The 12,324-nt window shown below is 40.9% G+C and overlaps 1 protein-coding gene across 5 annotated transcripts in view; it reads left to right on the plus strand.

The window, feature by feature from the left end:
• Positions 1-12,324, plus strand: part of LOC124135223 (putative transporter SVOPL) — a 75,359-nt gene that overhangs the window by 26,060 nt on the left and 36,975 nt on the right. The window contains exon 2 of one of the 5 annotated variants that reach the window (XM_048396340.1): positions 986-1,168. The exons of 2 other annotated variants lie outside the window; for them this stretch is intronic. The gene's annotated coding sequence lies outside the window, so the exon portion shown is untranslated. Of the gene's footprint in view, positions 1-985; positions 1,169-4,676; positions 4,821-6,969; positions 7,190-12,324 lie in introns of those variants that run through there. 2 more of the 5 variants (XM_048396341.1, XM_048396339.1) reach the window with 2 other exon arrangements.

Below are 12,324 nucleotides of genomic sequence, written 5' to 3' on the forward strand. Positions count from 1 at the left end.
GCATTAAACAACAAAAAAAAAAACAACAACAAACTTTGAGGACTTGCACTCATCCTCTGAACTCATCTTGAAAAATACAGGTTTCTAAGGCTGGAGGCCTGGGCAGGGCTTATTCACAGGCAATCAAAGCATCAGTGTGAGAATTCACCAGTATCCTCGGGGCAGCCACCCTTGCTTGCTGTCAATAAGGTTGCTGTGATAAATGTTCCACGTAGCATATGTCCGGTCATGAGCCTGTGGGTTTTGCCAGTGATGGAACGGATTGAGATACAGGATTGAGATTGTATAATTAACTGTTGGAAGTAAATGGATGTACCATGATCTCTGAATAGAGGAGGGGGCATGGGTGGCCCAGTCGTCTAAGGCGCCGTGATTTGCTGTGCAGAGTTGCGTCCCTTTGGCACGCCAGAAACCTATGATTGTGGGTTTTAATCCTGGTTCGCCCCGATTATGTTTTTAGGTTTGTCAGCACCATACCCGTGCTCGTGGGTTTCACCGAAGTGGTAAATGTCTGAGACCTGCATCACTTCGGGCTTTCCTCCCACATTAAGCTGACACGCCGTGATATAACTGGAATACTGTTAAAAGTGGCGTTAAACCCAACTCACTCACTCACTCACTCTGAATAGAGGAACTGACTCATGTTTTATTCTTCTTAACAACATTCAGCCTGACAGAGAATGATTATGCTTTTAGTGTAATACCTGTGGCTAAATTATTTTTTTCCAGTATTTTTGGAAACATTTTTTTTTATAATCTCAGGCCCACACCCTAGAATAATAATGGTCAGACCATTAACAATGTCAGTTATGTGGAATATATCAGTGTAAGCCAGTGTAAATTCATCAACCTCAACCTTCAGTTTTGTTTTTGATTGATTAAACAGGATTTTATGGAACAGACCAACTATCGACTATTTCCGAAGTTATGTCTTCACTAGGTTTTACATCAGGACATGTATTCTGTACATGAAGTGTTTGTTCAGGTGGAATAATCGAGTGATAGCTGGTGGAGGCGTTGTGTGTACACATGCTGGTCACTGTCAGGGGCAGCTGAGGAAGGACAGGATGTAAGCAGATGCTGGGACAAGATTCTTCCCTCAGTCTCCGCCTCACCCCTGCTGCAGACAGCCCTGACTCCTGGCCTTGACACCTCCAGCTGGGACCAGGTCTGTGTGGCCAGTGTATAGAGTGGGTGATAGAGTAATAGAGTGAGTTGGTGGGTGAGTGAGTTGGTGGGTGAGTGAGTTGGTGGGTGAGTGAGTTGGTGGGTGGGTGACAGAGTGAGTGAGTTGGTGGGTGAGTTGGTGGGTGGCTGACAGAGTGAGTGGGTGGGTGAGTTGGTGGGTGGCTGACAGAGTGAGTGAGTGAGTGAGTTGGTGGGTGAGTGACAGTGAGTGAGTGATAGAGTGAGTGAGTGAGTGAGTGAGTTGTTGGGTGAGTGAGTGGGTGGGTGAGTGGGTAATAGAATGAGTGAGTGAGTATGGTTTAAAGCCGCTTTTAGCAATATTCCAATAATATCACATGGAGGACACCAGAAATGGGCTTCACACATTGTACCCATGTGGGGATTCGCACCTGGGTCTTTGGCGTGACGAGCGACCGCTTTAACCACTTTTCCCCTGACCTGATATTGCTGGAATATTGCTAAAAGCCGCATAAAACCTCACTCACTCACTCACTCACACCATGGCACTGTCTCACACTAACATGTTACACTGTATCAGCATTAGGTTTTCCCCATTAATCAAACTGGCTCAAGCTAAAATGAAACATATTAAAGGCTACAAAAGAAAATTCAGCTAATTTATATTTCGAACGACCTACCGGGTGAAGATATCGTTTGGGAAATCTGTAATCCATGGAGTGTTGCACAGGCCAGTGAACTGAGCCACACAGACAATTCTCTTCAACAGGTTGTAGTTATAGCTGATCAATACACGTTATTGAACTGATCTACTACTTATCAGCAGGTGTTAGGTGTAATTGGTCTTCTATCACAGCTACACTGTATGACTAAGTGCAAGGGGAAGTGCGATAGTATTAGCATGTATTGATCATAGGTATTTTATTATTAAGAGAGCATATTAGTAATTATCAGTGTGTGAATTTCCAATTTCCTCGGAAAATATGACATAGGCATGTTTATTTGGAATATGCAATATTAGAATTAATTACATTGGATATGTGGAGGCCCAATAATCTAAAGCACTACAATGCACTATACAGAGTTGTGTCCCTTGGTTGTCCAGGATCTGCATATCTTGAGTTCAGTTCCGGATTTGCCCTAATTATACGCCTGGTCGTAGTAAACCTTTACCTCATGCATGACTTTGGGCTTTTTTCTAACATCAAGCTAAGAGGCATGAGATGATGTTAAGAGCACTGAAATTAGGGATGGGACGAGTCCAAATTTACAACCCGGGTACCCGACCCTCTATTACCTACCCGGGTACCCACTGCAAGTCTCAAGAGTAGGGAACAAAATGTCTGATTGGTAATTGTTTTACCGCAGCCCTGGCTAAAACTACTTAGATACATGTATCAAACAATCAGATCATGCGTTCACTGAAGTTGACTTTATTGTTACTCAAACATTTACAAGTCAAAGGGAATGTGTGCATCGTCAGAAAGAAATGCGAACATTAACGACTTGTAGTGTAACCACTGAGCTATAGTGAGTTTTTGTCATCAAACAATATGTCACGTGACAAACCACAGGTCCGGGGAGTCCTGTGGGTACCCGGGTCCTACTCAGGACCCACCCGACCCGAGTACCGGAGTTACCCATCCCAGCCCTAGTGGAAATCCCCACCTATTTGTTCACTTACATAGAATATGTACATATACTGTATTAGACGTAATAAGCGCCAAGGGCGCTCTCAACATTAGAAATAAGGGGCTCTTATTAGAACATAATTTTGGTGAAAAAAAAACAGTTGAAAGATCCTAAACTTCGTGGTTGATGCTAACAGCCTGAAATGATACAAAAGAAAAGTCTGTGCGTATTATACACGACAGATATATTTTTCCAGAATTTAATTGCCCATAATTAAGGGTGCATATAACACACGAGTGCGTAACAAACACGAATAAATAAGTCTTGTGTACATTAATCAATTGGAAGGGGTGCTAATTGGGATGGTTCACTTGCCAATATATCAGCAAATATCGCCGTGGGGGCTTATTAGGGCGGGGTGCTTATAACGTCGAATACGGTACGTGATATTAGTATTTCCGATATAAAATATGTACAATATACATAAAATAACTATTTCCCACATAAAATATGTAAATATACATGATATTAGTATTTCTCCCGTGGAAAATTACACAGTATATGAAGATCACACATGATGTGTGTACCAAAACAGACCACACAGTAAACTACATGATATTAGTATTTCTCCCGTGGAAAATTACACAGTATATGAAGATCACACATGATGTGTGTACCAAAACAGTACACACAGTAAACTACATGATATTAGTATTTCTCCCGTGGAAAATTACACAGTATATGAAGATCACACATGATGTGTGTACCAAAACAGTACACACAGTAAACTACATGATATTAGTATTTCTCACGTGGAAAATTACACAGTATATGAAGATCACACATGATGTGTGTACCAAAACAGTACATACAGTAAACTATGGTAATGACGAATTCAAATGGGACCAATAATTTTAGTTTGTTATAACCATAGTTCGCTATAAGCATATATACAGCATATACACACAAATGGTCTGGACCCCAAAATAAGTTTGTTATATCCGTCAGTTTATTATAAGCGTGTTCGTTATAAACGTAGTACTGTTCATGATAATTATTTGAAAGGGGATGTAAGCATGATATACAATATAGCTATTTATGACATAGGCTATTAATAATGTAAGCATTTATCAAATAGGATGTGCACAATATTCATAATATAGCGGTAAGTATTTATGACATAGGATATGTTCAATGTAAGTATTATCACATACGAGATATGCAATGTAAGTATTTATCACATACAATATGTACAATATGAGTATTTATAACAAAGGATATGTACACTGTAATTATGCAATATATATATCACATAAAATATGTGCAAAATAAATAATTATCACATAAGACATGTGCAACATAAGAATTTATCACATAAGAAATGTGCAATATAAATATTTATCACATAAGAAATGTGCAATATAAATATTTATCACATAAGATGTGTGCTATATTAATACTTATCACATAAGATGTGTACAATATAAGTGTTTATCACATAAGATGTGTATAATATAGGTGTTTATCACATAAGATATGTGCTGTATAAATATTTATCACATAAGATGTGTACAATATAAGTGTTTATCACATAAGATGTGTACAATATAAGTATTTATCACATAAGATGTGTATAATATAGGTGTTTATCACATAAGATATGGGCTGTATAAATATTTATCACATAAGATGTGTACAATATAAGTACGAGCAGCATTGCCGTGGTCCGACATGTACATTCACTGGTTCTACACTATTAGTCTGTCTCTCACAGTATATGCTTCATATGAGTATTTCTAACTTAGGGCATATACTGTTGATTCATTTCTAACATAGGAGAGCTACAATAGAAGGCCTAGAGATTGCTGTGGGGCCGTGGTTGAGGGTGTATGGCATGTATTGTTGGATGTGGAGGTATTGATATTTATTGAGGGCATCATTGTTTAGCTGTAACACCTGGCGATAGATTCAGTGAATGCACACGTCGGACCACAGCACTGTTGCTCATATTCGCAGGACATGTCTTAAGCACATAGGATAAGGTAAGAATACATTTTTAGGTAAACAGTATTTTCATTTGGTTACCAAAACAAGTATTTGCTGTAGATATATCATGTAGGTATTGATCTGGCGTTGATGGACAATTAGAGAACGCTTGAATCTTGGTCAACTTGATTGAAATGCATCGTTGTATTGTGTTGCATGGTGCTGCAGAGTAAATCACCAGCTATTCTTGTATAATATTTGGCTTTTCAATCTAAATAAAGAAATAAGAAATTTGAATTTTTAATATTGTACTGGCTCTTAAACAAGTTAAAGAATACTTTAGATGCAACCCTATGAAGATCCGGGGTAAAATAGGTCTTCAGCAACCCATGCTTGCCGTAAAAGGTGACTATGCTTGTTGTAAGAGGCAACTAACAGGATTGGGTGGTCAGGCTCGCTGACTTGGTTGATGCATATCATAGTATCCCAATTGCATAGATCGATGCTCATGTTATCAATCACTGGATTGTCTGGTCCAAACTCAATTATTTACATACCACTGTCATATAGCTGGAATATTGCTAAATGCAGTGTTAAACAACAAAAAACAAACAAACAAACTTAAAATGCTAAGTTGAAATTAGTGACAAAAATGACGCAGTAACTAAGTCACTCATCAGGGACAAAGAATATGTTTGATGTAATTCCCTATTTGACTTCTGCCACATATTCTCATGTTTTTTACAGGCAGTTGACTTGCTTTTGTGACTATAATTTCTTAAAAATGCTGGTGTATACTATCTGTTATTTTAAGGGGCCTCTTGTCGTGATTGAATATTGTTATTATATTTATGGAGGCGATGGGGTAGCCCAGTGGTTAAAGTGTTGGCTTATCACAGAGAAGACCCGGGTTTGATTCCCCACATGGGTACAATGTGTGAAGCCCATTTTCCAAGTCCCCCATCGTGATATTGATGGAATATTGCTAAGAGTGGCATAAAACCATACTCACTCACTCACTCACTCACTCACTATTATATTTCTGTCAATTGAATTATGAATTGAAAAACCAAATTGCAAACTGTATGAATAATACATTCAATCATGTCAAAAGGTACAATGAATGTATTGCTTACTTAATATCAGTTACCTTTCTTGGTCATTATGCAAGATGCAGGAGAGAATTAGTTTTAATTTGAGTTATATCAAGAATGTTTGTTTTTGAAAAGTTTTATTTCTTTCACCTGTATTAAGGCAAGATAAAACAAATGTATGCAAATATTAAACATCAGCGCCAGAGAATAACCAGTCTAAATTTCTGACGAAACAGGTTTTTAGGGCGTAAATGGCAAAATAGCAGTCAACATGGTATGAATGGATCACTGAAAATCAGGGATAACACCAGTTGCTTGCAAAAATAGGTAAACCTACTGTTAACACCTGCCCGTATCATTTGTTTACCACAAAAAATAATGCATGAAATAGTTTTTTAACTGAGATACAAACAATACATGATTTACTAACACTGCTCACATGGCAAGTTTTTAAAAAAAACCAAAACAAACCAAAAAATTTCCTAACCTGATCAGTTCACAAACCAAGAAATATGTTTTCCAGTAAGATCATGATATGCGTTTGGGACTAGTCACTTTTTATTATGGGGTGGGAGGTGGGAGTAGGGGTGGGGTGGGGTGGGTGATGGGAAGGAGAGATTAAGGAGGTCATGCAAAATGACACAATGAAGGGGTGTGTGAAATTTATCACGACTACATGGATGGGGAATGAAAAAATGACATCATCTAATTGTTATAAATTCGAACATTATTTAGGGACTAGTCAGTCATTACGGGGGGGGGGGGGGGGCGTGAAAAAATGTTGCATGTATTTTGGAGAGCCATGACAAAATGTTACAGATTATGTGAGTCAGCAAAATATGATACAGCCAACCCCTCCCCCCTCCCCCCTCCAATAATATACGCCCAGTCCCTTCGCCAGATTTAAGGCAAAGTTGTAAAACCAGAAACAGTGATGGTATAGTGGTAATGATGGTTTTAGTTGAAGGTGAAGGAAGTTTTATTTAATTGGATATAGTTAATGTGTCTGATGGATCTGAATCAGCGCGTGATTAACTTGTGTAGATTTGCTGGTGCAGCACTGCATATGGACCAGTGGTAAGTGAGCAATTACCGGGAAATGAAGACTTTGTGAAAATGTCACCAACTGCCTTGCTGAATGTCAGTCTTGTCGCCATGTTGGTTGAGGCAATGTGCACGGTGTCAGCACCAGCCTCACTGATCTAATTATTGCTTGTACTTAACATTCCTGCATTATTGCTGCAACGTTTGTCGACTCCGGATCGGATTGCGTCGAGTAGGTACTTGATTGTTGCTGTAATGTTTACAGACACTGGCTTGGATGGCTTGAAGTAAGTATTGCATGTCCATGATGAAGATGTGCAGTCTCAGTCATATATATGGAGAGTCTCACCCGAGTGTCTTTTGATATCAAATATTTCAACAAGTGTTGATATATTTGATATCAAAAGACACAAGGGTGAGATTTTATTTATCATCCAATATCATTCTTCCAACTTTTCACTACTTTTGTAGTGTTCTGTAACTTTTCTTGAGTAGTATATACTCAATTGAAGTTTTGTCATACTTTTCTTGAAACTTTACAATAGTTTTTAGTGGAGTAGTCTTTATGAAGATCCCAGTTGCTGCGTTCCTGGGTTATGACAGTGTTTAGTGGAGTAGTCTGTATGTAGATCCTAGTTGCTGCGTTCCTGGGTTATGACAGTGTTTAGTGGAGTAGTCTTAATGTAGATCCCAGTTGCTGCGTTCCTGGGTTATGACAGTGTTTAGTGGAGTAGATCCCAGTTGCTGTGCTCCTGGGTTATAACAGTGTTTAGTGGAGTAGTCTTTATGTAGATCCCAGTTGCTGCGTTCCTGGGTTATGACAGTGTTTAGTGGAGTAGTCTTAATGTAGATCCCAGTTGCTGCGTTCCTGGGTTATGACAGTGTTTAGTGGAGTAGTCTTTATGTAGATCCCAGTTGCTGCGTTCCTGGGTTATAACAGTGTTTAGTGGAGTTGTCTTAATGTAGATCCCAGTTGCTGCGTTCCTGGGTTATGACAGTGCTTAGTGGAGTAGATCCCAGTGCTGTGTTCCTGGGTTATGACAGTGTTTAGTGGAGTAGTCTTTATGTAGATCCCAGTTGCTGCGTTCCTGGGTTATGACAGTGTTTAGTGGAGTAGTCTTAATGTAGATCCCAGTTGCTGCGTTCCTGGGTTATGACAGTGTTTAGTGGAGTAGTCTTTATGTAGATCCCAGTTGCTGCGTTCCTGGGTCATGACAGTGTTTAGTGGAGTAGTCTTTATGTAGATCCCAGTTGCTGTGTTCCTGGGTTATGACAGTGTTTAGTGGAGTAGATCCCAGTTGCTGTGCTCCTGGGTTATAACAGTGTTTAGTGGAGTAGTCTTTATGTAGATCCCAGTTGCTGTGTTCCTGGGTTATGACAGTGTTTAGTGGAGTAGATCCCAGTTGCTGTGCTCCTGGGTTATAACAGTGTTTAGTGGAGTAGTCTTTATGTAGATCCCAGTTGCTGCGTTCCTGGGTTATGACAGTGTTTAGTGGAGTAGTCTTTATGTTGATCCCAGTTGCTGTGTTCCTGGGTTATGACAGTGTTTAGTGGAGTAGATCCCAGTTGCTGTGCTCCTGGGTTATAACAGTGTTTAGTGGAGTAGTCTTTATGTAGATCCCAGTTGCTGTGTTCCTGGGTTATGACAGTGCTTAGTGGAGAAGATCCCAGTTGCTGTGTTCCTGGGTTATGACAGTGTTTAGTGGAGTAGTCTTTATGTAGATCCCAGTTGCTGCGTTCCTGGGTCATGACAGTGTTTAGTGGAGTAGTCTTTATGTAGATCCCAGTTGCTGTGTTCCTGGGTTATGACAGTGTTTAGTGGAGTAGATCCCAGTTGCTGTGCTCCTGGGTTATAACAGTGTTTAGTGGAGTAGTCTTTATGTAGATCCCAGTTGCTGCGTTCCTGGGTTATGACAGTGTTTAGTGGAGTAGTCTTAATGTAGATCCCAGTTGCTGCGTTCCTGGGTTATGACAGTGTTTAGTGGAGTAGTCTTTATGTAGATCCCAGTTGCTGCGTTCCTGGGTTATAACAGTGTTTAGTGGAGTCGTCTTTATGTAGATCCCAGTTGCTGCGTTCCTGGGTTATGACAGTGTTTAGTGGAGTAGTCTTTATGTAGATCCCAGTTGCTGCGTTCCTGGGTTATGACAGTGTTTAGTGGAGTAGTCTTTATGTAGATCCCAGTTGCTGTGTTCCTGGGTTATGACAGTGTTTAGTGGAGTAGATCCCAGTTGCTGTGCTCCTGGGTTATAACAGTGTTTAGTGGAGTAGTCTTTATGTAGATCCCAGTTGCTGTGTTCCTGGGTTATGACAGTGTTTAGTGGAGTAGATCCCAGTTGCTGTGCTCCTGGGTTATAACAGTGTTTAGTGGAGTAGTCTTTATGTAGATCCCAGTTGCTGCGTTCCTGGGTTATGACAGTGTTTAGTGGAGTAGTCTTTATGTAGATCCCAGTTGCTGTGTTCCTGGGTTATAACAATGTTTAGTGGAGTAGTCTTTATGTAGATCCCAGTTGCTGCGTTCCTGGGTTATGACAGTGTTTAGTGGAGTAGTCTTTATGTAGATCCCAGTTGCTGCGTTCCTGGGTTATAACAATGTTTAGTGGAGTAGTCTTTATGTAGATCCCAGTTGCTGCGTTCCTGGGTTATAACAATGTTTAGTGGAGTAGTCTTTATGTAGATCCCAGTTGCTGCGTTCCTGGGTAATGACAGTGTTTAGTGGAGTAGTCTTTATTTAGATCCCAGTTGCTGCGTTCCTGGGTTATGACAGTGTTTAGTGGAGTAGTCTTAATGTAGATCCCAGTTGCTGCGTTCCTGGGTTATGACAGTGTTTAGTGGAGTAGTCTTAATGTAGATCCCAGTTGCTGCGTTCCTGGGTTATGACAATGTTTAGTGGAGTAGTCTTAATGTAGATCCCAGTTGCTGCGTTCCTGGGTTATGACAGTGTTTAGTGGAGTAGTCTTTATGTAGATCCCAGTTGCTGCGTTCCTGGGTTATGACAGTGTTTAGTGGAGTAGTCTTAATGTAGATCCCAGTTGCTGCGTTCCTGGGTTATGACAGTGTTTAGTGGAGTAGTCTTAATGTAGATCCCAGTTGCTGTGCTCCTGGGTTATAACAGTGTTTAGTGGAGTAGTCTTTATTTAGATCCCAGTTGCTGCGTTACTGGGTTATGACAGTGTTTAGTAGAGTAGTCTTAATGTAGATCCCAGTTGCTGCGTTCCTGGGTTATGACAGTGTTTAGTGGAGTAGTCTTAATGTAGATCCCAGTTGCTGCGTTACTGGGTTATGACAGTGTTTAGTGGAGTAGTCTTAATGTAGATCCCAGTTGCTGCGTTCCTGGGTTATGACAGTGTTTAGTGGAGTAGTCCTAATGTGGATCCCAGTTGCTGTGCTCCTGGGTTATAACAGTGTTTAGTGGAGTAGTCTTTATTTAGATCCCAGTTGCTGCGTTACTGGGTTATGACAGTGTTTAGTGGAGTAGTCTTAATGTAGATCCCAGTTGCTGCGTTCCTGGGTTATGACAATGTTTAGTGGAGTAGTCTTAATGTAGATCCCAGTTGCTGCGTTCCTGGGTTATGACAGTGTTTAGTGGAGTAGTCTGTATGTAGATCCCAGTTGCTGCGTTCCTGGGTTATGACAGTGTTTAGTGGAGTAGTCTTAATGTAGATCCCAGTTGCTGCGTTCCTGGGTTATGACAATGTTTAGTGGAGTAGTCTTAATGTAGATCCCAGTTGCTGCGTTCCTGGGTTATGACAGTGTTTAGTGGAGTAGTCTTAATGTAGATCCCAGTTGCTGCGTTCCTGGGTTATGACAGTGTTTAGTGGAGTAGTCTTTATGTAGATCCCAGTTGCTGCGTTCCTGGGTTATGACAGTGTTTAGTGGAGTAGTCTTAATGTAGATCCCAGTTGCTGCGTTCCTCGGTTATGACAGTGTTTAGTGGAGTAGTCTTTATGTAGATCCCAGTTGCTGGATTCCTGGGTTATGAGGTGAGGCGAGGTGAAATTGGGTTTAACGTCGCGTCCAAGATTATTGCACTTATATAGCGACGTGCTTGCACGTGTATTTGTGTGTGTGGCTGCTTGTACTAGTCCGGACTGATGCCGATTTATAGTGCTAGCTCACTGAGATACCATGCCGCAGTTTAACATGAATACCCCACTCAGACACAGTATACTGACTCCGAGCCGACCAGTCCTTGTTTTAGCCCCTTAATGCCGAGCGCCAGACAGGGTAACAACAAGTACAATCTTTTAACGTCTTTTTGTATGACGCGGCCCGGGATCGAACTCTGGACCTTCCGCTCTCCGGGCGGACGCTCTACCACAAGACCACGGAGGCCGTCTCCTGGGTTATGACAGTGTTTAGTGGAGTAGTCTTAATGTAGATCCCAGTTGCTGCGTTCCTGGGTTATGACAGTGTTTAGTGGAGTAGTCTTAATGTAGATCCCAGTTGCTGCGTTCCTCGGTTATGACAGGGTTTAGTGGAGTAGTCTTTATGTAGATCCCAGTTGCTGCGTTCCTGGGTTATGACAGTGTTTAGTGGAGTAGTCTTAATGTAGATCCCAGTTGCTGCATTCCTGGGTTATGACAGTGTTTAGTGGAGTAGTCTTAATGTAGATCCCAGTTGCTGTGTTCCTCGGTTATGACAGTGTTTAGTGGAGTAGTCTGTATGTAGATCCCAGTTGCTGCGTTCCTGGGTTATGACAGTGTTTAGTGGAGTAGTCTAAATGTAGATCCCAGTTGCTGCGTTCCTCGGTTATGACAGTGTTTAGTGGAGTAGTCTTAATGTAGATCCCAGTTGCTGTGTTCCTGGGTTATGACAGTGTTTAGTGGAGTAGTCTGTATGTAGATCCCAGTTGCTGTGTTCCTGGGTTATGACAGTGTTTAGTGGAGTAGTCTTAATGTAGATCCCAGTTGCTGCGTTCCTCGGTTATGACAGTGTTTAGTGGAGTAGTCTTTATGTAGATCCCAGTTGCTGCGTTCCTGGGTTATGACAGTGTTTAGTGGAGTAGTCTTTATGTAGATCCCAGTTGCTGCGTTCCTGGGTTATGACAGTGTTTAGTGGAGTAGTCTTTATGTAGATCCCAGTTGCTGCATTCCTCGGTTATGACAATGTTTAGTGGAGTAGTCTTAATGTAGATCCCAGTTGCTGCGTTCCTGGGTTATGACAGTGTTTAGTGGAGTAGTCTTTATGTAGATCCGCGTTGCTGCGTTCCTGGGTTATGACAATGTTTTCATTGTGGAAAATACGCAGGAAGCAGCTTATTAATATTTTCCTGATTTTGAGTTTTCACCCTTTTGATATATGTTTGCCATGACTGTAAAATACTCAATTCTGATTGGTAAGTTAGATGTTTCAAATCAGAATAACCACCACTTATTGAAACAGCATATCTGACAGCCACATGATCATATAATATGTAATTGT

Source organism: Haliotis rufescens, unplaced genomic scaffold, assembly GCF_023055435.1.
Source record: "Haliotis rufescens isolate VD_foot unplaced genomic scaffold, xgHalRufe1.0.p SCAF_15, whole genome shotgun sequence".
Classification (NCBI taxonomy): Eukaryota; Metazoa; Mollusca; class Gastropoda; order Lepetellida; family Haliotidae; genus Haliotis; species Haliotis rufescens.